A 27,585-nucleotide genomic window follows, 5' to 3' on the forward strand; every position below is an offset into this window, starting at 1 on the left:
TGTAGGAGATAAAAGTAGTTTTACTTGTAATTTTGAAATCTGTATGCCCTGCACCATTTTCATATTTGTGATGTATTGGACATCTTCTGGCCATTGCTAGTGATTGCTAAGGAGTGGAGAAATTAAATAAATCTTCTCAACTTTACTGTCAAAGTTATGCACATGTAGCTTAAAAAGTTGGGAAAATATGTAGATGATGATAGATGTACTGTGGCTGTAATGCCTACCCTAACACAGTAGGCCCGTGACACGTTTCTTCAATTTGTGATCTCATTTAAAATATGTACAGAAGATACTAGAGTGAATCCCTTGTTCGTATTGGGAACCAATGAGTGAGGAATAAAAGCAACTTTTTTGTTGGTTTCTAATCATTGCATATTTCATTGAATGGATTTAAAAAAATATTATTGTGAAAGCATAATTTTTTTTTTTTTTTGCTAAAAATGGTCATGTTTACTTTACATTTTGGACCCAGACCATTTTTCTTTTTCTTATGAACACACGGGGTTAGAAACCAGGATGTTCTTCATTAATTTTGATAAAATGTCAGAAATGTTATATTTTAAAAAGTCGGCAGTCTGTAGTTATGACTGCCAAGGTCAATGCAAACACATTACAAAGATTAACAAGGAAAATCACACTAAAAACTTACACAGAACTTTTTCTGTGTAAGAGCTGTGAAAACCTGAAGCCTAATGATATGTCAGCCTACTCTTATAACAAACGGGCACAGGATGCCTTTAAAGCAACGGGATGTTGGTATGAAGTAATTACTGAGAAGCAAGTTGAGGTGTTAAGTTTGATACTTGGGTCTCTCCTAGCTGGTCCAATTTGCCTCCATGGTAACCGTTGCTACTTCTCCAGCCTGACTACCATCCGGCTCTCAGCATTTCCTTTTAATGAGAGATATTCTTTGGTTGGGTGCAATTTCACTTACCACCATTTAGTTGGATTTTTTAAGCAAAATAATTCAATGCTTAATTATATGTAAACTGTTGATCTTCAGGGTATTGATCTATGGAGAAGTTTATGTTTAGAATTGGATTTCTGGCCCCTTTCACTTTATGCCTTTTACTGGACTATGTATTCAGTTAAAAAAAATTTCACATTAGCTTTGAACACCTTAGAGAAAACAACCACATAACGGTCATGACATTGGTATTATGAGTTACTGGGTCCAAATTTTGCCCTCAGAAAGCTGAGAGGACAAAGAGCCATGAAGAATATTATGTTAATTTTTCATACTCACCTATTCAATGTTTTCCTTCTTTAATAAAATATCAATAAAATTTTTATATTTATATAATTTATATTTTATAATTTATAATTTTTCTCTCACACTTTCCTCAGATATTGAAAAATAATTACATGCCTTTTTTTTTTTTTTTTTTTCTGTGAGAAGAACCTGGACTTCGGAGGTAGATAATGTGCACTGTGAGTCTTGCCTTTGCCACGTACCACTGTAGCCTCTGGTTAAGTTACTCAACATCTGTTTTTCACCATCCTCATCTGCATCGTTAAGAGCAATCACATTTGTTCTATCAAATGATATGCATGACAGTTCCTAGCACAAAGTAAGAAGTGAGAACATGTTACACAAAAGGTAGCTTTATTTTTACAAAAATTTATAGTTTATTTGTTTTTTTAAGTAATCTCCATACTCAATGTGGGGCTCAAATTCCAGACCCTGAGATCGAGAATCGCATTCCCTCCCGAGCCAGCTAAGCACCCCTAGCTCTATTTTTGTTCTAAGGATAGGGAAGAGTTCTGATTATCTAGGGTTCTTCAGAAATCTTTGTGTTCTATCCCAATTTTATATTATTTTTACTTAATTTTGTACAAAAAATGATTTGAAACCATTGATGAACACAACAGTAAGTATTACAAATTTTTTACAAGGAAAATGGTGGTTCTCCTTTTGAGGTCTTACATGAAATTCAAGAAAGTATTGTGTGACGCTGTTAAACAGGAATTAAAATATAATAAAGTGGTGCATGCAATATTCAGTCCTGAGAGCATTTTTTTCTCTAGAAATATATAAAATCATGAATTTGAGTATTTTTATTACTATTATAAAAGTAAAACATGTGCTACATGATGCAAAAAAAGAATTGAGAACACTCATTGCCTATGCTCCTACGATCGAAAGAGAAATGACATTTAAATTCAGATCAATGTGAAGGGAATTTCAATTCTGTACAAGTAAAGAAGAAAAGTCTTTTTCCACTGGCTCAAAAGCTCTACATAGGAAACTTAAAAAGATTCAATTTTTTCACAGTAATTGAATGGCCATGTAATTTCGGTTTTTACCCTATAACTACAAAAGTGAACCTTGGTTATGGGATGGAAAAAACTGAAACTATTTAAGTTTTACTTCTACCCATTTTCTCCTTCCACAGGCAATTATATAAAATGTATTTTTATGTTGCTATGGAAGAAAATGCAGTATTAACTTTTTTGCAATATTAAATATTTATTCAATGCAATATTATATATAAAATATATTCTAATTCTATTAATTTAATTAGAATAGAAAATAGTTCATGTAGAATATATAACAAAATTTTTGAGGGGCTTGGAAAGTAAAGGAGAAAAAGCTCTTTAGACTAAATAATATTTGTTAGTAAAGAATACTGTCGGTATCTGAATAGAGGGAATAAACGTATTGAAGTCTATTCTTGCATATCTTACAATAATTATGGTATCCTGCACTGCACTCTTGAGCTTCCCTGAAAAATTCCTTATGTGCCATTTTTTTTCCTTTTTTTTAAATGGAAACACCATCTATTTGTTTGCTTAAATCAGAAATATGGGTTACTTTAACCCCTTTCCCTCACCTCACATCCTAGCAATCAAGGCTGTTAATCCTGCCCCATCTCAAAAACTTTTCCAGGCTTATTCACTTCTCTCCATTTCCACCGCCATTGCCCTAATCTGATTCGACTTTTTGGCAATTATGAGTAATGCTGTTAGGACCATTCACGCTCACATGTTTGCATGACTATGATCTCGTTTCCTTAGGTGTAAACCTAAGGGTAGACTTGCTGTGTCATATGGTTATAACTATGTGTTGAGCATTTTAAGAAACTGTCAGGCTATTTTATTCTAGAAAGATTGCACCAGTTTGCATTTCCACCAGTCAAGTATGGGGATTCCAGGTTTTCCCACATCCTCACCAATACTTGTTACTGTTTATCACAGCCGTGCTCGCAGGTGTGGAATGGCAGCTCTTTATGATTTTGATAATGATGTTGAGCATCTTTTCATGTGCTTATTGGATACTCACGGATCCTTGGAGAAATGTCTCAGTAGGGCCTTCCTCCCACCTTTCTTAAAAATAAGCCCCATGCCCAGCAGAGTCCAACACCAGGCTTAAACTCAACCCCGAGATCAAGATCTGAGCTGAGATTGAGTCCGATGTTTCGCTGACTGAACCACCCAGTAGCCCCAAAGTAGGGCTTAATTCTTAAATGTGAGTGGTCAACCAAGGCTCTCGAGGGATAGAGAAAAGCCTAATCCACAAGAATTGAGATAAACATATAGAAAAAAATGACCCTAGGAAAGCAGTAATAATTCAGGAGGCAGAAATAAGCAAAGAAAACACACTGTGATAAGCAGCCTCCGAGACATGTGAGATCTACGACAGCCACAAGAGGATGCACAGCAAAGACTGTTTTCCTGAAACTTCTCCAACGGGGGAGAGGTGAGCTCGGAGACATGCAGCTGGGGGTGGAAGAGGCTCGGGACCCAGAGCATGTGCTTTCCAGGTAACGCGTGGGTTAGTGGGTAGTTTCTTCATTACATCCTGTTGGGGATGAGCTCATCTTGTACTTTGAGGTTTTTCTTTTGTAGGACATGGTTATTGTTTTCTGTCCTTGAAACAGAGAAATACATCCTGTATTAATGTTAATTAGTCAGATAATAAGCATGTTTTGGCTTAAAATGTAAAATTTATAAAAGTGAATACTGGGGACGCCTGGATGGCTGAGATGGTTAATTGTCTGACTCTTGGTTTCGGCTCAGGTCATGATCTCCGGGTCCTGGGATCGAGCCCCACGTTGGGCTCCATGCTCAGCAGGGAGTCTGCTTGAGATGCTCTCTCTCTCTCTCTCTCTCCCTCTCTCCCCCCTCCCCGTCTAAAAAATAAATCTTTAAAAAGCAAAAGTAAGTTGGGTACTGACTGCACATGAAGACCTTGAATGATGGAAGAGTCCTCAGCGTTGATAATGGCCTAATGGAGAGGGACTGGTGATGATTAGTCTTTATCTGCTGGTCTGGTAGTAGAGAAGGGGGCAGAGCCTAACTCAGGGCTTGGACTCTTGTGGGACATTAACTTGTTTGATCATAAGATGCTTAAATACCAGAGAGAGATAATGGGGTGTTTGTCCTTCCTGTTTTCAGGCTTCCCCTCTGAGCCCCCATTCACGAATTTCTCCCGGTCACTCAGCAAGCAGTAGAAGGGCTGAGAACCTAGGGGTGTGGGTTAGTTCCTACGCTCTTAGGACTCTGTTGCTTGATTTTGAGGAAAAGCAGCAGAACGATTTGAACTTGGTAGCCATTCGGGGGCTTTGTCTTGGTTTAAGAGCGTTCGTTTAACACCATCTGTGGCTGACGTCCGTCCCCTGTGGAAGAACGTCTACCCTAAAGCCAGCAGCAGAGAGTGGGAGAAAGGGCAATCGATTCCTCTTTGCTCTTTTTCTTTTCATTCACTACGCACAATTAATAGGCCTTTCCCCCTGTTTAGTGCCTGCTAGTATTAAGTGAACTTGGGGGAAATAAAAGGGAGCTCTGTAAGGTAAATCAGATTTCCCGCTCTATGGTAGTGACTCCAGGCCCCCCAGCATCAGGGGTGTCTGTTGGCCAGAGAGCGTGTGTATAGCTATTAAAGAACTAAAAAGAGAAAAAAGGAAACGCCTGACTTTGGTGTATAAAATTAATACTAATGATCGTTATCAATAAAAGTAATGAAAACTGGGTATCACCTGTGGATAATTACCTTCCGTGTAACAACGATGATGAGTATCATTAATATCTGTCAAATTATTCCTGTAGATTTTATTTGATTACAACACTAAATCATGTTCAGCCTTGCCCAGGTTCGTGGGTTCGCTCTCTGAAGTCTTAAACTGGAATATCCCATTCTCTCATCATCATCATCTCCTGTCCTGCGTAGTTAAGCATCTACAGCGAACTCATTTTAATTCTTTGAACCTGAGTTTGTCCATCAGTAAAATGCACGGTGTTAGGAAGGGTTAGTATAAGAACTAAATACCATGTGGCTGGAGTGCTTGGTAGAGGCAGGCCCATTGCTGACGTATGGACGTGTCCTCCTCCATTTCCCCCATTTTTTTTTTAGGTCTTCAGACTCTTGACCCTTCAAGTTTACCTCAGTTCCTCTCTTGCCTTTATCCCTGGGCTCCTCCTCTCCCTGCCCTTCTTACAAATTACTTCATATTTTATGTAGTGGGACTTCTCTCTCCTATGCCTGAGTGCTCAGCGCAGGAAAGAAAATTACATGTTGATGGATTGGACCCCCTACAAGTTCAGTTTCTATATTATTTGAACTCTCAATCCCCTTTATCTACCCTTTGCATTTTCTTTGTTGCGTTCCCTTTCGTTTGCACTTACTTATTGTTTCCGAAGTGTGTGTCTTCTGAGAATCCTCCATCCAAGGTTCACACCTTATTTTTCTCCTGTGGTTTGAACATGTCCCTCCCTCCCCAAAAATTCATATGTTGAAATCCTAACCTCCAAAGACGCTGTTACTGGAAGGTGAGCTCCTGGGAGGTGCTTGGCTCCTGAGGGTAGAGCTGACTTCTAAATAAGAAAACTGTCTTTTGTGCCTGAATTATCTATACATTTTCTAGAATGACCCCCGAGTAACACAAAGATTGTGCTTCCTCGCCTTATAAAGAAGGATAATGGAATTAAGTTTGTTTTGGCCTTTTCTAAACGTAATGTATTCATAACAGTTGTGATTACCGAATTTGAGATAAAAGAAAGGCTGATCCATCAAAAGAAAAGTAATCTTTTAAATTTAATTATGTATAAGGAAGAAGATTAATATAAATACACTTCAGTGATCGTGTGGCTTTCAAGTTAAAGGAAACATGCTCATGTTTATGCATAAATACTGGTACAATATCTATCCATAAAATGATTTTCTTCCAAGGTTTCATCAGTCAGGGGTAATAATAGTACGTTATAATATAAATAAGAAGTCCTCACAGGTTTTCAGAGGCACTGTTCATAATACGTCCTTATTCCCAGGGTGATCTTTGACTACGTCCTTATAAATTAATTGCGTATTGTAACTTAGGAGAGCATTCTGCTCTTCCAGTCTGCGAGCGCTGATTAACATAATGCATTAGCCAGAGCTGTTAGCTTCATTACCATGGCAGGGATAAATTGACTACATTTTAAAACCTGCACTGATGAGAAAACTTTAAAGGTGCAGCCAAGAATGTCTTCTGGCCCCACTTGCTTCCAACATAATCCTGGCAAAACGGTAAAGTTGCTGTAGGGACTGGAAACTGAAGCCTGGAGGAGAGGCTGTTCCGGGGCACCCCAAAAATACACTCGCCTTCGCAGTGAGATAATCAGCGTTTTGGTTATTATACACGTATTAATCAGGAGAGCTCAAGGTTTCTCTTGTCTGAAAGCCACCGCTTTAACAGGAAAGAGCCTTCCTTGGCCTTATGCTTTCCACCCGGCAAGTGTCTGCCTACCTCTTTAGTGACCGTGGAGCTCATTTCACAGTCCCAGTCATGGAAAAATACTGCAGACTCTTATCTATTAGCCAGAAACTACATTAGTTCTTATGGCCTACAGTCTTCTGGGAAAAAAAAAACAAAGGAACTATGGTATTCTGAAATGCAAGCTTGCGAGATTCACTGAAGATCTTCACCTGCCTTGGCTCTAGGTGCCCCTTTGAGCCCTAAAGACAATTAAATCTACCCTTTCAGGATCTCACAGGTTGTCTCCATTTGCACCTTGACAGCTCTCCTAATGAGTCTCAGTATCTCAGCTTCCATGATAGACGTCACCCTATACCATGTGGACATAGCTAAAACTGCCAAAGTAATACTCTCAGAATTATCACCGCAAGGGAAACTGAAAATATTTATAACTGAATGAAAATGAAAGTACTGCATGTCAGTGTTTGCAAGGCAATGTTAAAATGATGCTTAGAGAGCAATTTAGAACCTCAGTTATATTTACTGAAAAGGGCAGAAAGCTATGCGTTGTCAAGAATCTAGAAAAGAACAGGGTAAATGGCCAAAAAAGTAGAATAAAGAGGTATGAAGATATGAGTAGGAAAAAATCACATAGAAATATTTTTGAAATAATAAGTTAAAAAAACCCAAAGACAGTTATTGGAAAAAATTAGTCTGTATAAATTCTAGGCAAGAATGATCAAAGAATGAAGAGAAAAAGCACAAGTAAATAACAGTTGTGCCACAAAAAGGCAACATGACCTGAAATATATTAAGATTAAAAAAAAAAAGTCTTAGGAGAAGTCTATGAACAATTTTATGCCAAAACTGTCAGAACTTGAAAAAATAGATAATTTTGTAGTAAATATAAATGAAGATATTTGATCAAATAATAGAAATCCAAGAAAATCAATGAAAGTTAAATGAATTGAATTAGTAATCAAAATCTGACTCAGCAAAAGACACTACACCTAGATGGTCTTCAAGATAAATTTTATCAAGCTTCCTGGAAAAGTATATTTCTTTTTTATATATGTGATATTTTAATTGAGATATAATTTACATATAACTGTAATTTTAAGATGTATAATGTATAGATTTGATACACATATATTGCAGTATGATTTCCTCTGTATCATTAGCTCATGCCTCCATAACCTCATATTATCACCTCTTTTTTGTGATAAAAATATTCAATATCTAACCTCAGCAATTTTCAGGGATATAATATTTTGTTATTAATGAAAATCACATTGCTTGGCATTAGAACCCCAGAACTTATTTGTCTTCTGACTGCAAGTTTGAAAAACATATTTGTAATATTTTTATGAATATATACACACAAATGTAGGTGTATATATATTCTTTCAGGGTGTAGGAACAGAGAAAATCATTCAGGTAGTTTTATGAGGTCGCTATTACTTCGGCACAAAAACAGAGTAATTATAGTGCAGATAAATAAAATTGTAGACTAATCTCACTTATGAGTTGAAATAGATTCTAACTATATACTCGCAGATCAAGTTCAGCATTATGTAAAAATGAATATATCTCAACCTGATAAAACATAACAAAATGCAAGAAAGTTTCAATATCAATAGATTGAGGAGGGTGAGGGATCACTTCTATAAGTGTAGAAAAGTGCCCTCTCATCAAGTGCCCATCACCCGGTTACCCCTTCCCCTCAGCCACCTCCTCTCCAGCAGCGTTCAGTTTGTTCCCTAGAGCTAAGAGTCTCTTGTAGTTTGCCTCCTTTTCTCTTTTTCTTATTTTATTTTCCTTCTCTTCCCCTATGTTCCTCTCTTTTGTTTCTTAGATTCCACATGAAAGTGAAATCATATGGTATTTGTCTTCCTCTGACTTATTTCACTTAGCATAATTCCCTCTAGTTCATCCACATCTATGTAAATGGCAACATTTCCTTCTTTTTGATGGCTTGGTGATATTCATATATATATAAATATATATACACACACATATATAATATGTATATATAATCACATCTTTATGCATTCATCTATTGATGGACATCTGGGCTCATTACATAGTTTGGCTATTGTGGACATTGCTGCTATAAACATTGGGGTGCAGTTACCCCTTTGAATGGGTATTTTGGTATCCTTGGGTAAATACCCCAGAGTGCAATTGCTGGGTGGTAGAGTAGCTCGGTTTTTAACTTCTTGAGGAGCCTCCACACTGTTTTCCACAGTGGCTGCACCAGCTTGCGTTCCCACCCAGTGTAAGAGGTGTCGCCTTTCTCTGCATCCCACCAACATCTGTTTTTTTTTTTTTTTTTTTTTTTTTCCTGAGTTGTTGATCTTATCCATTCTGACTGGTGTGGGATGGTATCTCATTGTGGTTTTGCTTATATTTCCCTGATGCTTAGGGATGTTGAGTATTTTTTCATGTGTCTGTTGGCCATTTTTAAAAATATTTTATTTATTTGAGAGAGAGTGAGCGTGCATAAGTGGAGGGAGGAGCAGAGGGAGAGGGTGAAGCAGACTCCCCACTGAGCAGGGAGCTTGACACAACGGCACAGGGCTTGATTCCAGGACCTTGAGATCATGACCTGAATCAAAAGTGGATGCTTAATCTACTGAGCCACCCAGGTGCCCCTCTGTTAGCCATGTATACGTCTTCTTCGGAGAAATATGTCTGTTCATGTCTTTTGCCCATTTCTTGACTGGATTTTTTGTTTTTTGGTTGTTGTGATTGGTAAGTTCTTATAGATTTTGGATATTAGCTCTTTATCTGATACGTTGTTTGGGAATATTTTCTCCCATCTGTAGGTTGCTTTTTAGTTTTGTTGATTGTTTCCTTTGCTGTGCAGAAGCTTTTTATCTTGATGAAATCCCAGTATTTTGCTTCCCTTGCCTCTGGAGACCTGTCTAGGAGGAGGTTGCTATGCCCCACATCAGAGGTTGCTGCTTGTGTTCTCCTCCAGGATTTTAACAGATTCCTGTCTCATATTTAGGTCTTTCATCCATTTTGCATTTATTTTTGTGTGTGGTGTAAGAAAGTGGCTCCATTTCATTCTTCTGCACTTGGCTGCCCAATTTCTCCCAACACCAATTTTTGAAGAGGTTGCCCTTTTTCCACTAGATAATTCTTTCCTGCCTTGTCAAAGATGAGTTGACCATAGAGTTGAGGGCCCATTTCTGGGTTCTCTGTTCTGTTCCATTGATTTCTGTGTCTGTTTTTGTGCCAGTACCACACTGTCTTGATGATCACAGCTCTGTAGTACAGCTTAAGTCAGGCATTATGATGCCCCCGGCTCTGGTTTTCTTTTTCAACATTGCTTTGGCTACTTGAGGTCTTTCCGGGTTCCTTACACATTTTAGGATTATTTGTTCCAGCTTTGTGAAAACTGCTGAGGGTATTTTGATAGGGATTACATTGAATGTGTAGATTGCTTTGGGTAGTACAGACATTTTAACAATATTTGTTCTTCCAATCCATGAGAATGGAATGTTTTTGCATTTATGTCTTCCTCAAATTCTTTCTTTTTTTAAAGGTTTTATTTATTTATTCATGAGAGACAGGGAGAGGTAGAGACATAGGCAGAGGGAGAAGCAGACTCCCAATGGGGAGCCTGACATGGGACTTGAATACAGGACCCCAGGGTCACAACCTGAGCCAAAGGCAGATGCTCAATCACTAAGCCACCCAGGCGTCCTCTCAATTTATTTCACAAGTGTTCTATAGTTTCCAGAGTATAGATATTTTACCTCTTTGGTTAAGTTTTTTCTTAGGTATCTTACAGTTTGTGATGTCATTGAAAATGGGATCAATTCTTTGATTCTCTTTCTGCTACTTCATGGTTATTGCATAGAGATGTGACAGGTTGCTGTGCATTGATTTTAAATCCTGTGACTTTGCTGAATTCCTGTATCAGTTCTAGTAATTTTTTAGTGGAGTCTTGGGTTTTCTACATAAAGTATCATGTCATCTGCAAGGAGTGAAAGTTTGACTTCTTTCTTGATTTGGATCACATTTCTTCTTGTTGTCTGACTGCCGAGGCAACGGCTTCCAAGACTATGTCGAATAACAGTGGTGAGAATGGACGTCCCTGTCGTGTTCCTGACCTTAGAGGAAAAGCTCTCAATTTTTCCCCATTGAGGATGATATTAGCTGTGGGTCTTTTGTATATGGCCTTTATGATGTTGAGATATATTCCTTCTGTTCCTACATCAAGGAGGATTTTTATCAAGAAAGGATGTCGTATTTTGTCAATGCTTTTTTCTGTATCTATTGAGAGGATCATATAGTTCTTGTCCTTTCTTTTATTAATGTCATGTACACATTGATTGATTTGCAAACATTCAACCACCCCTGTAGCCCAGGAATAAATCCCATGTGATGGTGGTGAATAATCTTTTTATTTTTATTTTTGAATAATCCTTTTAATGTACTGTTGGATCCTACTTGCTAGTCTCTCGTTGAGAGTTTTCACATCCATGTTCATCAGGGATATTGGTCTGTAATTCTTTTTAGCTCAGTCTTTATCTGGTTTTGGTATCAAGGTAATGCTGGCCTCATAGAATGAGTCTGGAAGTTTCCTTCCATTTCTGTTTTTTTTGGAACAGGTTGAGAAGAATAGGTATTAACACTTCTTTAAATGTTCCGTAGAATTCCCCTAGGAAGCCATCTGGACCTGGACTCTTGTTTGTTGGGAGATTTTTGATGACTGATTCAATTTCTTGACTGGTTGTGGCTCTGTTCAAGTTTCGTTTTTTCCTGTTTCAGTTTTGGTAGTTTCTATGTTCCTAGGAATGTGTCCATATCTTCCAGATTGCTCAATTTGTTAACATATAACTACTCATAATATTCTCTTATAATTGTTTGTATTTCTGTGGTGTTAGTTGTGATTTTTTTCCTCTCTCAGTCACAATTTTATTTATTTGGGTCCTTTCTCTTTTCTTTTTGAAAAGCCTGGCTAGGGGGTTACCAATGGTGTTCATTCTTTCAAAGACCCAGTTCCTGGTTTCATTGATCTGTTCTACTGTTGTTTTATTATTTTTTTTTAATTTCTGTATCATTGATTTCTGCTCTAATCTTTATTATTTCTCTTCTCCTGCTGAATTTAGGCCTTATTGGCTGTTCTTTCTCCAGTTCCTTTAGGTGTAAGGTTGAAACCTTTCTTGTTTCTTGAGGAAGGCCTGTGTTGCTATAAGCTTCCCTCTTAGAGCTGCCATTGTTGCATCCCAAAAGTTTTGAACTGTTGTGTTTTCATTTTCATTTGCTTCTATGTTTTTTAAAAAACTCTTCCTTAATTTCCTAGTTGACCCATTCACTCTTTAGTAGGATTCTCTTTACCCTCCAAGTATTTGTGGTCCTTCCAATTTTTTTGTTGTGGTTAACTTCAAGTTTCATATCATTGTGATCTGAAAGTATGCATGGTATGATCTCAATCTTTTTGTACTGGTTGAGTCCTGATTTGTGACCTAATATGTGATCTATTCCAGACAATGTTTCATGTGCACTTGAAAAAGAATATGTATCCTACTGCTTTAGGATGGAATGCTCTAAATATATCTGTGAAGTCCATCTGGTCCAGTATGTCATTCAAAGCTCTTGTTTTCATATTGATTTTCTGCTTAAATGATCTATCCATTGTCGTGAGTGGGGTGTTAAAGTACCCTACTATTGTATTATTATCGATGAGTTTCCTTGAACTTGTTATTAATTGATTTATATATTTAGCTGCTCCCAAGTTAGGGGCATAAATATTTACAATTAGATCTTCTTGTTGGATAGACCCTTTTATTATGATATAATGTCCTTCATCTCTTATTACAGTCTTTATTTTTTTTAAATTTTTATTTATTTATGATAGTCACAGAGAGAGAGAGAGAGAGAGAGAGAGAGAGGCAGAGACACAGGCAGAGGGAGGAGCAGGCTCCATGCACTGGGAGCCCGATGTGGGATTCGATCCCAGGTCTCCAGGATCGCACCCTGGGCCAAAGACAGGCGCTAAACCACTGCGCCACCCAGGGATCCCTTATTACAGTCTTTATTTTTTTTTATTTTTTTATTTTTTTTATTATTACAGTCTTTAAAGGTTAAAAATCTAGTTTGTCTGACATAAGGATGGCTAGTCCAGCTTTCTTTTGATGTCCATTAGTGTGATAGATGGTTCTTTGCCCCCTCACTTTCAATCTGCAGGTGTCTTTTGGTCTAAAATGAGTCTCTTGTAAGTAGCATATCAATGGGTCTTATTTTATAATTCATTCTTTTTTTAATTTAAAGATTTTATTTATTTGACAGAGAGAGAGAGAGAGAGAGAGAGAACTTGCCCAAGAGGAAGAGTGGCAGGCAGAGGGAGAGGGAGAAGCAGACTCACTGCTGAGCAGACACTCTAATGTAGGACTGGATCCCAGGACCCTGGGATTGTGACCTGAGCCAAAGGCAGATGCTTAGTTTACTGAGCCACCCAGGTGCTTTTTTTTTTTTTTAATCCATTCTAATGCACTGTGTCTTTTAATTGGAGCATTTAGTTCATTTGCATTCAAAGTAATATTGAAAGATATTAATTTAGGGCCAACGTATTATCTGTAAATTCATTGTTCCTGCAGATTGTCTTTGTTCCTTTCTGGTCTTGTTACTTTTGGGCTCTCTTTCTGCTCATAGGTTCCCCTTTAATATTTCTTGCAGGGCTGGTTTAGTGATCATGAATTCCTTTAGTTTTTCTTTGTCTTGGAAACTCTTTATCTCTCCATCTATTCTGGATGATAACCTTGCTGGGTAAAGTACTCTTGGCTGCATATTTTTCCCATTTAGCACCTGAATATGCTGAATCATGCCAGTCCTTCCTGACCTGCCAGGTCTCTCTGGACAGGTCTGCTGCTAACCTTATGTGTTTGCTTTTGGAATTAAGGACATTTTGTCTTGTGCTACTTTCAGGATTTTCTTCTTTTCCTTGTAATTTGCAATTTTCAGTATAATATGTCATGGTGTCAACCTATTTTTGTAGATTTTGAAGAGAGTTCTCTGTGCCTCTTTGACTTGTTTGCCTGTTTCCTTCCTTAGATTAGGGAAGTTCTCAGCTATAATTTGTTCAAATACACCTGCCCCCTTCCCCCCCCCCCCCCCCCCCCCCCCCCCGCCGCTCTTGTTCTCCTGGGACTCCTGTAATATGAAATCACTGAGCTCCCTAAGTCTACCTTCATGTTCTAATAGTTTTCTTTCCCTCTTCTTTTCAGCTTCATTATTATCCATAATTTTTTCTTCTATATCACTGATTTGCTCTTCTGTCTCATTCCTCTTCATTTTATGGCCTCCACTTGAAACTTCATCTTGGTTATAGCATTTTAAATTTTGGCCTGACTAGATTTTAGTTTTCTTATCAGATAGTAAAGGATTCTCTCATGTTTTCTATGCTTTTTTTCAAGCCCAGCTGGTATCTTTATAATCATTCTGTTAAATTCTAGTTCAGGGGCACCTGTGTGGCTCAGATGGTTAAGTGTCCATCTCTTGATTTCAGCTGAGGTCATGATCTCAGGGTCATGGAATCGACCCCTACATCAGGCTCTCTGCTCAGCAGGAAGTCTGCTTCTCCCTCACCTTCTGCTCCTCCCACTCCTCATGCTCTCTTTCTTACTCTTTCTCTCAGATAAAATCTTAAATAATTTTAGTTTGGACATCTTACTTATATTCATTTTGATGAGTACTACCTCCTATTCTTTCTTTGGGTTAGATTTCTCCATCTTCTCATTTTGGCCAGAAAAGAAAAGAAGAAATAAGGGACAAAAAAAAAAAAAAAGAACAATAACAAGAATGAAAAAACAAAAAACAAAAAACCTTAGATTCTGGGTGTCTTTTGGTCTGTTTAAAATAAACTAGATCCCAAAATTAGGAAGAAAATATATAAATAAAATGCAATGAAAGGAGACAAAAATTTAGAAATCTATATGAAAATAAAAGTTAAAAAGAACTGGAAAAAATAAAGTAACTGAGACAATAAAAGACTGAGGAATAAAAATACAAGGAATGCTATATAGCGTTTTCCCCTGGAGCTGAAGCTTTGCAGCCCTCTTTGACCAGCAAACTTAGTGTGAGCAAGTTGGTCCAGCTGGCCTGCTGGGGGAGGGGCCTGTTCAATGATTCTCAGGTGCACTTCCCTCGTGGAAACGTGCCCCCCTAGTGCAAGGCCTTAGGGCCTGGGGTAAGCCCCTCCGGCTCCACCCTGCAGTGCTCTTTTGCTGCCTGAAGGTGGTCAGTGCTGATGCCTGAGATGAACGTGGTAGTCCCAGAGCTGAGAACTCACAGCCCCCACTCTTCAGTGGCCCCTCACGGACGAGCAGTCAATCACTCTCCTTTCTTCCATCAGAACTCTGCTCACCTGGCCTCTGTCCGAGTGCTTTTATCTCAGGTGTGCAACTGAGTTTGAAAACTCAAAATTTTAGCAACTTCCGAGGTGCGCACCCGCACCTTTCCTCCCAGGGAGGGTGTTGCTAGCTCCTGCCATTTGCTGGGCCTGTCTCAGGAAAGTGGTTGCAGCTGTTTGAGGTTCCTGGCAACGCAGCAGAAACCAGCAGGAGGCTTGCTGTTCTCGACTGGCTTCCCCCTCCTGAGCCGGGAGCTGTGCAGATGCAGGCACCAGCCCTCCTCCTTGTGGCCCTGGGCATCCTCAGGCCTGTCACACCTGGGTCCCACCCCGCTACCCCGGGCCTGTAGGTCAGGTAGGTAGCCCTCTGTGGCAGACTTCTCAACTTCTCCAAGTTCCAGTTTTGCACCCTGCTGCTTACAGTATTGAGTGGCAGGCTCCTTGAGCAGCCTCCTCTCCGCCGCCCTGTCCCCAGCTGTGTTGCATGGGAGTCCAGTCTCTGCACCTCCTGTCTCCCACCAGCCGTCCCTTTCCCGCTTGTAGAATCGCAGCATTTGTGGTCTCTGAACTCCGCCTGATTTCTCAGGTGTGCAGAAGGATTTGCTAACTATCTAGTTGTATTTTGAAGGATGAGACAAATCCTTCACTTTGAGGCTCCCACTCCACTATCTTAAATCTCCAGTGCTGTTGTATTTTTTTTTAAAGACATTTGAAGCTGATATAATATCTAGCATCCAATTGTAGATAAAGCTGTATTATATTTCCATTATGTTTTATACATTTTTTTTTCTGTATGTTTGAAACCCTTATAACAACAAAATAAAGACTGGATCAATCTGGGATTGGTTCCTGGATAAGGAGAATAATTTTACTTCTACAATTATGTAATTTTGTTTAAACAGTGAGGTACAATTAAGATAAAAGATGAACAAGTGTGTAGAAGCTGTAGCTTTAAAATAGTCAACTTGGTTTTCTTTTTAATAGAACAAGTAGTTATTGTATATCAGCATCTTAAGGAAATTATAGTGTGGCCCTGTTATCTGTCTTTAATATAAAATATAACCTTTTTATTATATATTGAAAAGACAGAAGAAATACTGAATATAAGAAAAAGGTAAATGTTTTGAAGGAAATTGTAGTAGATAAAATTGAAATATACATACTTTATAATTCATAGCTTATAAATTATGTAGGCTGATGTTAGTCTATGAATTGTAACTCCATGAATACATTAATGTTTCCTCTGTCTTTTAACTCAGGAATTTAAGGTGAAATAATATTTTGTTTAGTATAAATTATATGTGCATGACAGGGAAGTTAATTTTCTTTCCAACCATTTCCTCTGAAGTGGGTTATAAAATCTACCTCATGAATTTTCTCTTTAAAATGTATTTCTCTGGATCAAAAAAGAGTTTGATCCAAAAAATGTAGATATTACATATCTCAGGTAAACACTATTCATATAACAGTTTATTATGCATTAAATTCTGTTGATAAACAAAATATGGGTAAAGATAAGAAAACAGATCAAATTTAGGATAATAATTACACAATCCCAGGATGGTGATAGTTATCGTATCACTTTTGTTTGTTCAAATTGAAGGTGCTAGATACAAATCTTGATGTACAAATATGTACATTTTGGAAGTACTTTGTAGGTGCAGCAAAAAAATTGCGAAGAGTCTGGTTTCTCTTTCTGTTGGCTAGATGCCCAGTGTACTTTATACGTTTATGTCAGTTTATTTTTCACCTTTTGTGTAAACAACTTGATCTGAGTTGTCACCTACAAAATATATTATGGTTTGTGTTTGTTTTCTATTGCTGTGTGACAAATTTCCACACGTGTAGTGGCTTAAGACGTCACACACTCATTATTTTACAATTTCGGTGGGTCAGGAATCCAGCACGGTATCACAGGTCCTCTGCTCTAGCTCCCACAAGGCTGAAATCAAGGCATCGGCTGGAGTGGGTTCTGTCTGGAACTCGGGGGCATTTTCCAACGTCATTCAAATTATTGACAGGATTCAATTCATTGCAGTTGTAAGACTCAGGGCAACTTCTTTTCTCAAGGCCAACAGGAAAATTCTGACTTCCATCTTCTAAAATGGAGTGTTATGTAGCCTCGTCAAATGAATGACATCCTAAAAAAAAAATAAAAAAAAATGAACAAAAAAAAATCAGTGACATCCTATCATATTCACAGGTTCTACTCACACTCAAGGGATGGGGATAACATAGGGTGTGCACACTAGAGGCAGGAATCTTGAGGGGACCTCTTAGGATTCTGCAGAGTGTTTTATGTTCTCATCCTTATTTTAACTAACATAAAAACAAAAATACTAACATCTTATTTCTGCTCTTTGTGTTATTGTTCCTGAGCAACTAAAAAGACTATTTTCTGATAATAACTTGCATGGCTAGTGGTGGGTGCCCTTCTGATCTTTGAATTAAATTTGAAGAAGCGGATAATTATAACCAGGCTCATGTTGCTTTAGCGATTGTGAAATGATTTCTGCATTTAGGGGTGCATGAAATGCTGTGAACCTTGTCTGTCAATAATAATAAATCGCTTGATAGGAACTAGTATTTATTGAAGTAAAATTTGAACTTTTAAATAAAATTGTTAGTGATTATATATACATATTTTAAAGATTTTATTTATTTGTTCATGAGAGACACACAGAGAGAGGTAGAGACACAGGGGAAGAAGCAGGCTCCTCACAGGGAGCCTGATGTGGGACTCGATCCTGGGGCCCCGGGGGTCACGCCCTGAGCCAAAGGCAGATGCTCAACCACTGAGCCACCCAGGCATCCCTGTTAATGATTATATTTGAAGAGCAAAATTAGTGGAATAAAATAGTCTGTTGTCTTGGAGATCTATAAAAGTGAGCTCTAAAATTTTATGGTATAGTGAAAAACTTCAAGGAAATTCTTATTTTTAGACAAGATACCACAAAAATTTTATGTTCCCTTTGTCTTCTTAAGCAATGATAATCTTCATTTTGCTTTTTACAAAATAATGTAAAGTGGATTAGTCATGGAAATATACTTGTATCATTTTTCTCTTTGTTTTTTGAAGAGCAGAGAATTGAGTTTCATTTTCTAAACTAGAATTATTTTGAGCAGTCATGAAATTGGTTGGGGTCAAAAATAGAAATATGTAAGTCAAAACTCTGTATTTTGTATTGTTGGCCACTTTCAGGACCTGCTAAATTAATGGGGAAATACTTCAAAGAAAAGATACTAAAAAAGCTGAAGTCTGTATGAAGCATATTTGGGTTCTTCAGACATAGTCCTATGAAAGAAGTATTGTCTGAAGAAATGGATTAAACTGCGAATCCAGGTCCTAACTCTTGCCAGTCTGGGTAGACGATGACTTAGGTCACCTTATGGGACCCATACAATGCAACAAGTGTGAAGTCTTCACATGTCCAACCTCTGTGCTGTCCTCCTCTCACCCAGAAGGGATTAAAACAGTTCAGATAAGAAATTCTAGATGTAGTTCTTCTGTCCTTTAATATCTGCTTCAACTAATAGATTTCATGGTTAGTCCTGGAAGGTTTCAAGTGTGAGATTGATGACTAATAATTCCCAAGTGCTATTAAAAATAGCATCAAGAAGTTTAAGTAATGATTGCAGAGCTGGTTTTCTGGAATTTTCCAAGTTTTATTTCTATTAGAGAAAATTTAAGCACACAGAAATTATGTGAACTTTTATAGTTTGAGGCAGTTATAATTGATTATATTAATCATTAATTACATACTGCAGATCCTATTGCATTTAATGGCCTTTGCTTTAAAGCAAATTATAATTTTGATCTGAATTCTTATGTTTAACTAGCATTTATTTAAACTATATGATTTTGTAGATTTACCTAACCCTAAAAATTTATAGCTTAGTTTTTCTAAGCAATGGAAGAACTTCCTTTATTTATGGTTGACACAAAAAAGAGATAGTACATGAAGGGATAATAGATAATTCTACTCAAATAAATTCTTGAGAGTTTCAGAAATACATTCTAATAAGAATGGAAAATACTGAGATTCTTATAATACTTTTTTATAATGCGTGTTATCTATTTAGACTGTGGGGCATTTTTTCTTTCATGAAGATTTAGATATTGGATTATATATGATGACTATGATTGTACTTTTCATTGTATAGAACCTGAATCAGAACTTTGGTACATTATTTTAATTATTTTTGGTACATAATGACAGTTAAATATTTAGTTAATAGATAATATAGAACCAACTTAAGACATATATAAAATCATCTTGGTGATAATAAAGATGAGTCAAAGATTGTAAGAAAAATCATACCACTCACCTCTTATATTATGTTGGAATAACATTTAAGCCATTTATCAGAAATATAAAAGGTATTATTTATAAACTTCAGTCAATTAAAAGCAATTGGCTTTAATTTTTTTTGAATAAGATTTGGTAAGCGTATCATGTATTTCCAGAAATTAGAAATAATACCTTAAATTAAACCAAATTCTTTTGAGATATATCATGTTAGCAGGAAGGCAGGGAAATGTTTGAAATAAAGTGAACATATTAAAATGTGCTGAGTTTCAATAAAAATTAGGAAAAAAAGAGACTAATACAACAAAGCAACTACTTTCTTGCATATTGAATAATACCTTTAGCAACCAAAACTAATTGGTTTAAGTAACAAATGAGTTAATAAGCAGTTTAAAGATAGAATATAGAAATGCAGATAATTGCTTGTGTTCCTTTGAAGTACTGAGCGGTATTCTTTTTCATGTTTTTCATTTCCAAAAGGAAATATGCAAGCTATTTATGTCTGATGAATTAATCTGAACTCAAAATTAATCAAGCTTTTTTATTCCCCCTTCTTAGTATATTCCATTGTTAAATGTAAATGACTAGAGTCAATTTTAAAAATGGATTTAAAGTGAGGAAAGTGGAGGAGTGTTAATGATAGTGGAGTTGACTTTGATTGGGGCATAAGTTCAGAAGAAGAATAGCAAGGCCCTGAATTAAGTACTATAAATAGAATGTTTATATTAGCAAGCTGTAATCATTCTGAAACATATGAACTCGAGCAAAGTATCTACAAGTTGAGATGTAGTCAACTTTTAAAATAGCAGTACAAGTTATTTCTGATGTCTTTATTCTCTATTTTATCATGGGCTCTGATAGTTCTGTTTGACACTGCTTTATCCACTGAAGCAACGTCGTCTCCAATTTTCCCATCTTTATATTATATCAGGACATCAAGTGACAAGATACTTCAAAATAAATTTTGTTGTTACAAGTTTTATCACGTAAAGTAGATAGATTTGTAACTCTGCCCCTTACCTGCTATGAGATCTTCAGGGAGAGTCTCTTTGGTGAGATGGTATTTAAGCTGAGATCTGAATAGTAAATATCAGCCAGTTCTACAAAGATTAGGAGGAAATAGTTCTAAGATCAGAGGGAAGAGAAAATGCAAAAGTGAGAGTGAACTTAGAGTGTTAAAGGAGCAGAAAGAAGGTCTGTTTCCCTGAAGTTGTGATGAAATGGGGAGAGCCCAGGATGAGGTGAAAGGGGACGCAGGGGCCTCATCGTGTTGGCTTTTGTCCATGAAAGTTGAATTCTGAATTTTATTCTTAGGGTGATGAGAAAGGCAGCCACTAAAAAGTTTATATATATATATATATATATATATATATATATATATATATATATATAATTTTATTGTGAAATATACCGTACACACCAAAGAGTGTTTATCTATAACTTAGCTTAAGAAATAGATGCTGCCTACATTACCAAGACGCTGAAGACTACTTATTCTCTTCCCTACAGGGTTTCCCTCCCCCATGCCCCCCAGCAGCCTGAATTTTAAGCTTTGTCTTCCCCATTCTTTCTAGTTGTTTCATATGCTGCAAATCGTGGTTTAATTTAGGTTTCCCTCTTTTGAATATTATGATAAATACAATTCATACTTTATTTTCTGTGACTTGATTTTTTGGCTCAATATGATATACTTTCATTTGCTTTTCCTGCTGGATAGTATTTCATTGTATTATGACACCACAATTTATTTGTCCATTAAATTATTATTGATATTTGACTTATCCCCTCCTTTTTGTTTTTTTGCTCTGAAGAAAAGTGAATAAATGATGAATAAACTTGCACTATGCTCCTTGCATGGTATCCTGATGTACACGTGCAAGAGCTCCTCTAGAGAATTGTTGGATGTAGAACGTGTGCATTTCCAACATTAGGAGGAAATACCAAATAGTTTTCCCAAGTGATTGTATCAATTTACATATGTATCAGCAGAGGATGAGAGTCCCATTTTTCCATATTCTCTCCAGTACTTGGTATTGTCAAATTTTAACTTTTTAAAACTGATCAAACCAATCCAATGTAGTAAAATATTAATTCCTTATGGTTTTACATTGGATTTCTCTGAATGTCAATAAGGTCAAGCATATTTTAATGTTTTTCCTTTTTTTTTTTTTTTTTGGTCTTTTTTGGGGGATTTGTTTTCATTTAATTATTTATAAATGTGTGTGATTTTTAAGGCATTTTCTAAATATGAGCCTTTTTAGTTTTATTTGTTGCCGGTATCTTTCACCATATGGCTTTTCTTTTTAATTCTCTCAATAATGTCTTTTGGTGAACATAAGTTCTTGATTTTAATGTATTCTATTTATGACCCCTTCTTTTTAGTTAATGCTTTTATAATCTTGTTAGAAACCCTTTAATACTCCAAGTCATGAAATTTATTTTCCTATATTATTTTCTAAAAGCTTTATTATTTTGCATTTTATACATGTTTGCAATTACTATCATAATCAATTTTAGTGTTTGCTATGAAATCAACTTTCTTCTCATATGAATCTACAGTAGTATGTGGCTTTTACTAACAGTCATAATTATTTGCTTATTTGTTTAGTGATAATATCTAATTGAAAAAACTCACCCTTAAATCACTTCTCTTTTGTCCTGAACTTGCTGTAAATCAAGGGTCCACCTATGTGCTAACTCTCACTCCTTACAGATAATCTCCCTTTTTTCAGCCTTTTCTGCATTTTTATTTCAATATATTAGGTGTGTTTCCTCTTTTCTTCTGGAAGGAACCTTGGTATACATGTTCTGAAATTCAGTTCTGGACAACTCTTGATCATTACCTCTTTACATATTACTTTTCTCTCATTCTGTCTGTTACTTCCATGTGGACCTCTAGTGATGCATGTGTTGAACATATCATATCTTCTAACCTGTTTTCCATATTCCATAAAAAAGATTTTTCATCTTTTTTCTCTTGGTGAATTTATTCCAATTTATGTTCTAGGTTATTAGTTTTCTCTCCAAATAGGACTATTCTGGTTAATCCAAGCATCGAGTTTCTAATATCTATTATTTTAAAAAATTTTAGATATATATCTCTGGCTATTTTTCTAATCTGCCTAATATATATATTGATAATTTTTTAATTTCTTTGTCTTATTCTTCAATGTCTTATTTTTATTTCCTTAACATATTAAGTATATTTATTTTATATTTTAAAAAATATTTATTTTTGATGTATATTTTTCTCAAAATTCCATCTTAGATACAGTAATCATGAGCTTTATTTTGTAGTCTGTGGCCTTTGCTAACTCATATTCATGATTTCTTGTTTCCTTGTGAACTTAGTAATTTGTTACTATGAGTTTATATGTTAGGCAATATAATGGTCTTTAAAGATGTGTATGTCCCAGTCCCTGGGACCTGTGGATATGTTATTTAACATGGGAAAGGGATTTTGCAAATGGTCTTAACATTATGAACCTTAAAATGGGAAGACTATTCTGCTATATTTAGGTGGGCCAAGGCAAATCACATGAAACTTAAAAACTGAAGAGAAGGGAGGAGAGATGAGACACCAGAAGGGATAGACCCAGCATTACTGGCCTTGAGGATGAAGATGATACAGGAGAGCTTGGTTCTTGTCTCACAAAGAATCTCCCGGACAACAGAGTGAGCAAAGCGATAGAGGTTTATAAAGCAGAGATACAGAGACAGCTCTCAGGAGTGAGAGGGGTCCCAACAGGGTTGCTGCTGAGAGCTTTTATGGTCTGTCCTTTATAGGGACCGACCCCGGGAACTTGGTCAATTCCTTGTCCATATTAGGGTGGATTTGTAAATGTCATGTCAATCCTGAGAACAAACATGGGGGACTTATAACAACTGAGATGTTCTTGCAAATATCATGAGCCCAAACAAGGTGTCCTCTTCTCTCTGGTTAATGTCTCCTCCATAACATCCCTCTACAGCTGGGTTTCTGTGAGCCTCGGCAGGGAGCCCTGGCCTTGACATTCCTGTGTCCTCAGGGTTTGAGCAGGGACTATGACCACACCCTAATGACCTATTTCTTTGTAGTCTGGTGAGTTTCTGTGATTACTTAGTAGCCATTAAAGGGGGGGACTCCCTAAAATTTTGGAGCTGGGGAGTAAGTTTTTCTGATTTTTACTGTCTTATCTTTGTTTTCTTTTCTTTGGATGGGTAGAAGCCTGACTCTGAGGCCTTTCTCTTATCTTTCCCTGCCTAGCCCTGTCTGCCCCCTAACTGGTTCCTACATCAAAGGTAATCATGAACCAAGGAATGCCAGTGGCCTCGAGAAACTGGGGAGGGACATCACTGACAGAAGCAAGGATTTCAGTTCTTGGTGCTAAAAGGATAACTACTATCCTGATTTGCATTTATATTTACTTTGTTTTTTATTAGCATACATTGTGTCATAGGTAAATTGACTTTAGTTCTGTTTGGTTTTATTTTTTTAAAGATTTATTTATTTTAGAGAAAGAGCACAAGCGAGGGGAGGAGTAGAGGGAGAGGGGAAGAGAGAGAGAGAGAGAAGCAGACTTCCCCACTGAGCATTGAACCTGATTTGGGGCTTGATCTCATCACTCTGACATCATGACCTGAGCCAAAATCAAGAGTCAGATGCTTAACCAACTCAGCCACCCAGGCACCACTGGTTTTTTATTTTTAAGGCAAGTAGATAAGACTTCCAGTTTTTGCTCTAACTTGAGATTCATTACGTCTATCCTCACAACAGGAAAAACACTGAACAAACTGGAAATTGACAACTCTCTATAGGTTCATCAGAAAATTGAAATTAAGTGGCAGATTTCTGCCCTGTAAATCAACAGGTGAATCCAGAGAATCAATTTATGGGGAGTAGAAACCACAGTAATAACTGGTAGGAAAACATAAACAATAATTAACAGGTTTCTGGAGATTGAACTCAACCAACTCTCCAGGAGCTAATAAGTGATTATAGTAACTTTACAGTATAAAAGTTGCTAACCTATGTCGGTTGCTTTTCTATATACCAGCCATGAACAATGTGAATTTGAAATTAAAAACATTATGACTTACAGCAGCACCAAAGATGGACATTTTTAGATATAAATCTAGCAAAATATATATATAAAAGAAAAGCTTCAAAATTGATGAAAGGAGTCAAAGAAGATCTAAATAAATGCAGAAATATTCCATATTCATGGACAGAAAGACTCCAAATTGTTAAGATATCAATTATTCCCAATTTGATCAATGCATTCAATGAAATGCCAGTCAAAATCTCAGCAAGTTATTTGGTGGATATTGGAAACTGATACTAAAGTTGTATGGAGGAGCAAAAGAACCAGAATAACTAATTTTGAAGGAGAAGAATGAAGTTGAGAGACTGACATCTGATTTAAAGATTTCATGTAAAGTCATAATGAAGATGATGTAGCACTGAAGAAGGAATAGACCGATAGAACGATGGAACGGAGTAGAGAGCCCAGAAATAGAGTCACACAAATATAATGAACAGATCTTTGACAAAAGAGCAAAAATAATTCAATGGAGAAAGGATAATTTTTATAATAAATAGTGTTGGAATGACTGCCTACATGCAAGAAAGGAAAGGAAGGGAACAGAAAGAAAGGGGAATCTAGACACAGTCCTTACACCTTTCACAAAAATTAAATCCATAGGCTCACAGGTTTCAATGTAAAACACAAAATTTATAAAACTTATAGAAAATAACAGGGAAATCTAGGTGACTTTGGGTTTAGTGATAATTTTTAGGTACCACACTGAAAGCACTATCCGTGAAAGAAAAAAAATTAAGTTAGACTTCATTAAAATTAAACATTTCTCTGCAAAGGGCAATGTTAATGGAATGAAAAGACAAATCACAGATTAGGGAAAAACATTTGCAAAAGACTTATCTGATAAAGGACTTGTATCCAAGTATACAAAGAACTCTTAAAACTCAACAGCAAGAAAACAAGTAATTCAATTCAAATATAGTTTGCAAAAGATCTGAACCTCACTCAAGAAGATACAATAATAGCACAGAAGCATATGAAAAGATACTCAGCATCATCTGTCATTAGAGAATTGCGCATGAAAACAACAATAAGATGATATTACGTACCCATTGGGAAGGCTAAAACCCATATCCATAAGGCTGACGGCGCAAAATAATTGGCAAGAATGCGAAACAACAGGAATTCTCATTCATTGCTGTTGAAAATGCAAAATTGTACTGCTACTTTGGAAGACGGTTTGGCAGTTTCTTACAAGCTAAACTAGTCTTACCATATGATCCAGCGATTGCATTCCTAGGTATGTACCCAAATGAGTTGGAAACTTATGTCAATGCACAAATTTGTTTATGAATGCTTATGGATTTTTTTATTCAGAATTGTCAAAAGCTGAAAGCAACCAAGATGTCCTTCAATAGATGAATGGATAAACAAACTGGTAACCCATGCAATGCACTGTTATTTAGCAATAAAAATAAATGAGCTATCAAGCCATGAAAAGACATGAAAGAAATCAATAAATGCATATTGCAAAGTGAAAGAGGCCAGTCTGTAAAAGCTATGTACTGTATTATTCCAACCATATGACATTGGTAAAGCACCTGGGTGGCTCAGCGGTTGAGCATCTGCCTTTGGCTCAGGCTGTGACCCTGGGGTCTGGGATCGAGTCCCACATCGGGCTCCCTGTATGGAGCCTGCTTCTTCCTCTGTGTCTCTGCCTCTCTCTCCAGGTCTCATGAATAAATAAATACAATCTCTAAAAAAAAAAAAAAAAAAAAGGATCAGTGGTTGTTAGAGGTTTGAGGGGAAGAAATGAGTGGAGAAGGAGAGAGAGATGAATAGGTGGACCACAGGGCATTTTTGGGGTGGAAAAACTGTTCTGTAGAGTAGTGTAATCCTGGATACCTGACATCATCCATTTTGTTAAAACCCACAAAATTGTACAACACAAAGAGCAAACCTTATGTAGTCTTGGACCTTAGTCAATAACGATATATCAATATTGCTTCATCAGTTGTAAGAAATATACCACACTAATGCATGATGTTAATAATAGGGGAAACTGCACAGGTTTGGGAATAAGTGAGACACTCTGCACTATTTCTTTGCTTTTTCTCAAAATTTAACACTGCTCTACAAAATAAAGTCTATTGATAAAGCAAAAAGAGAGTATTAGACTATATCTTCTACAGTTATTTTTATTCAATGTTTTGCAAATGAAAGCAATTAGTTTTTTACATATTTATATATTTTATATTATTTACACATAATATTTGTTATATAATATTCCACTTATGACTAGACTACAATTTGTTAATTCTTCTGTCAGTGTTTTTTGAATCACTTCAAGTTGCTTTTTTTTTTTTTTTTTTTCTTCAGTGCTGCTATGAACATTCTTGAACGTATCCCCCTGGTCTATATTGGTGAGTTTCTTTTATGGCTGTATCTACTGTAATACTATTTTAATTTATACTTCCACTGGCAAAGTATAAGAAATACTATTTTTAATACATGTAATGTTAGGCTTCTTAATTTTTGCCAATCAAGTGATAAAAATGGGTTCCCTTTGTTGCATTCCCCTGTCCACTAGTGGAAATGACAGTGTAGGTATACATTTATCAATATATGCTTTTTCCTTTTTTGTAAAATGCCTATTCATGCCTTTTCTTCATTTTTAATTAGGTTGTCTTTTTTGTAATGATTTGTTCTTACTGTGTCCTTAATATTATTTTTTGTTTTAAAAAGTGTCTGAATTCAAATTCTTAATTTTAAATAGTTAATATATCATGTCTCTTGTTTTGATAGGTTTTATTTGTTTATTCAGAGGGCACTTGAGTGGGGGGAGGGGCAGAGGGAGAGAGGGAACCTTAACCAGACTCCACAGTAAGCTCAGAGCCCTACTGGGGGCTCCATCTCCCCACCCTGAGGTCATGACTCCAGCTAAAATCAAGAGTCAGACACTCATGACTGAGCCACCCAGGCGCCCCAATATATCATGTCTCTTACAGTTTGCACTCCTTTCTATTAGGTTTATGAAATACTTCTAGGGACACCTGGGTGTCCCTAGTTGGTTGGCAAAGTTGGTTAAGTTGGTCGGACACTTGATTTCAGCTCAGGTCATGATCTCAGGGTGGTGAGATAGAGCCCCGTGCTGGGTTCTGTGCTGGGCTCCACACTGGGCTGGGAGCCTGTTTAAGATTCTCTTTCTCCCT

At 36.7% G+C, this 27,585-nt stretch overlaps 1 long non-coding RNA gene across 1 annotated transcript in view; it reads left to right on the top strand.

Annotated features, from left to right (window-relative positions):
* The window catches only part of LOC144304692 (uncharacterized), a 55,377-nt gene that overhangs the window by 4,853 nt on the left and 22,939 nt on the right, over positions 1 to 27,585 (top strand). Inside the window, exon 2 of the long non-coding RNA XR_013371627.1 lies at positions 26,753 to 26,796. This is a non-coding gene — a long non-coding RNA (uncharacterized LOC144304692). The remainder of the gene's footprint in view (positions 1 to 26,752; positions 26,797 to 27,585) is intronic.

The sequence above is a fragment of the Canis aureus genome, chromosome 34, assembly GCF_053574225.1.
Source record: "Canis aureus isolate CA01 chromosome 34, VMU_Caureus_v.1.0, whole genome shotgun sequence".
In the NCBI taxonomy this organism is placed as follows: Eukaryota; Metazoa; Chordata; class Mammalia; order Carnivora; family Canidae; genus Canis; species Canis aureus.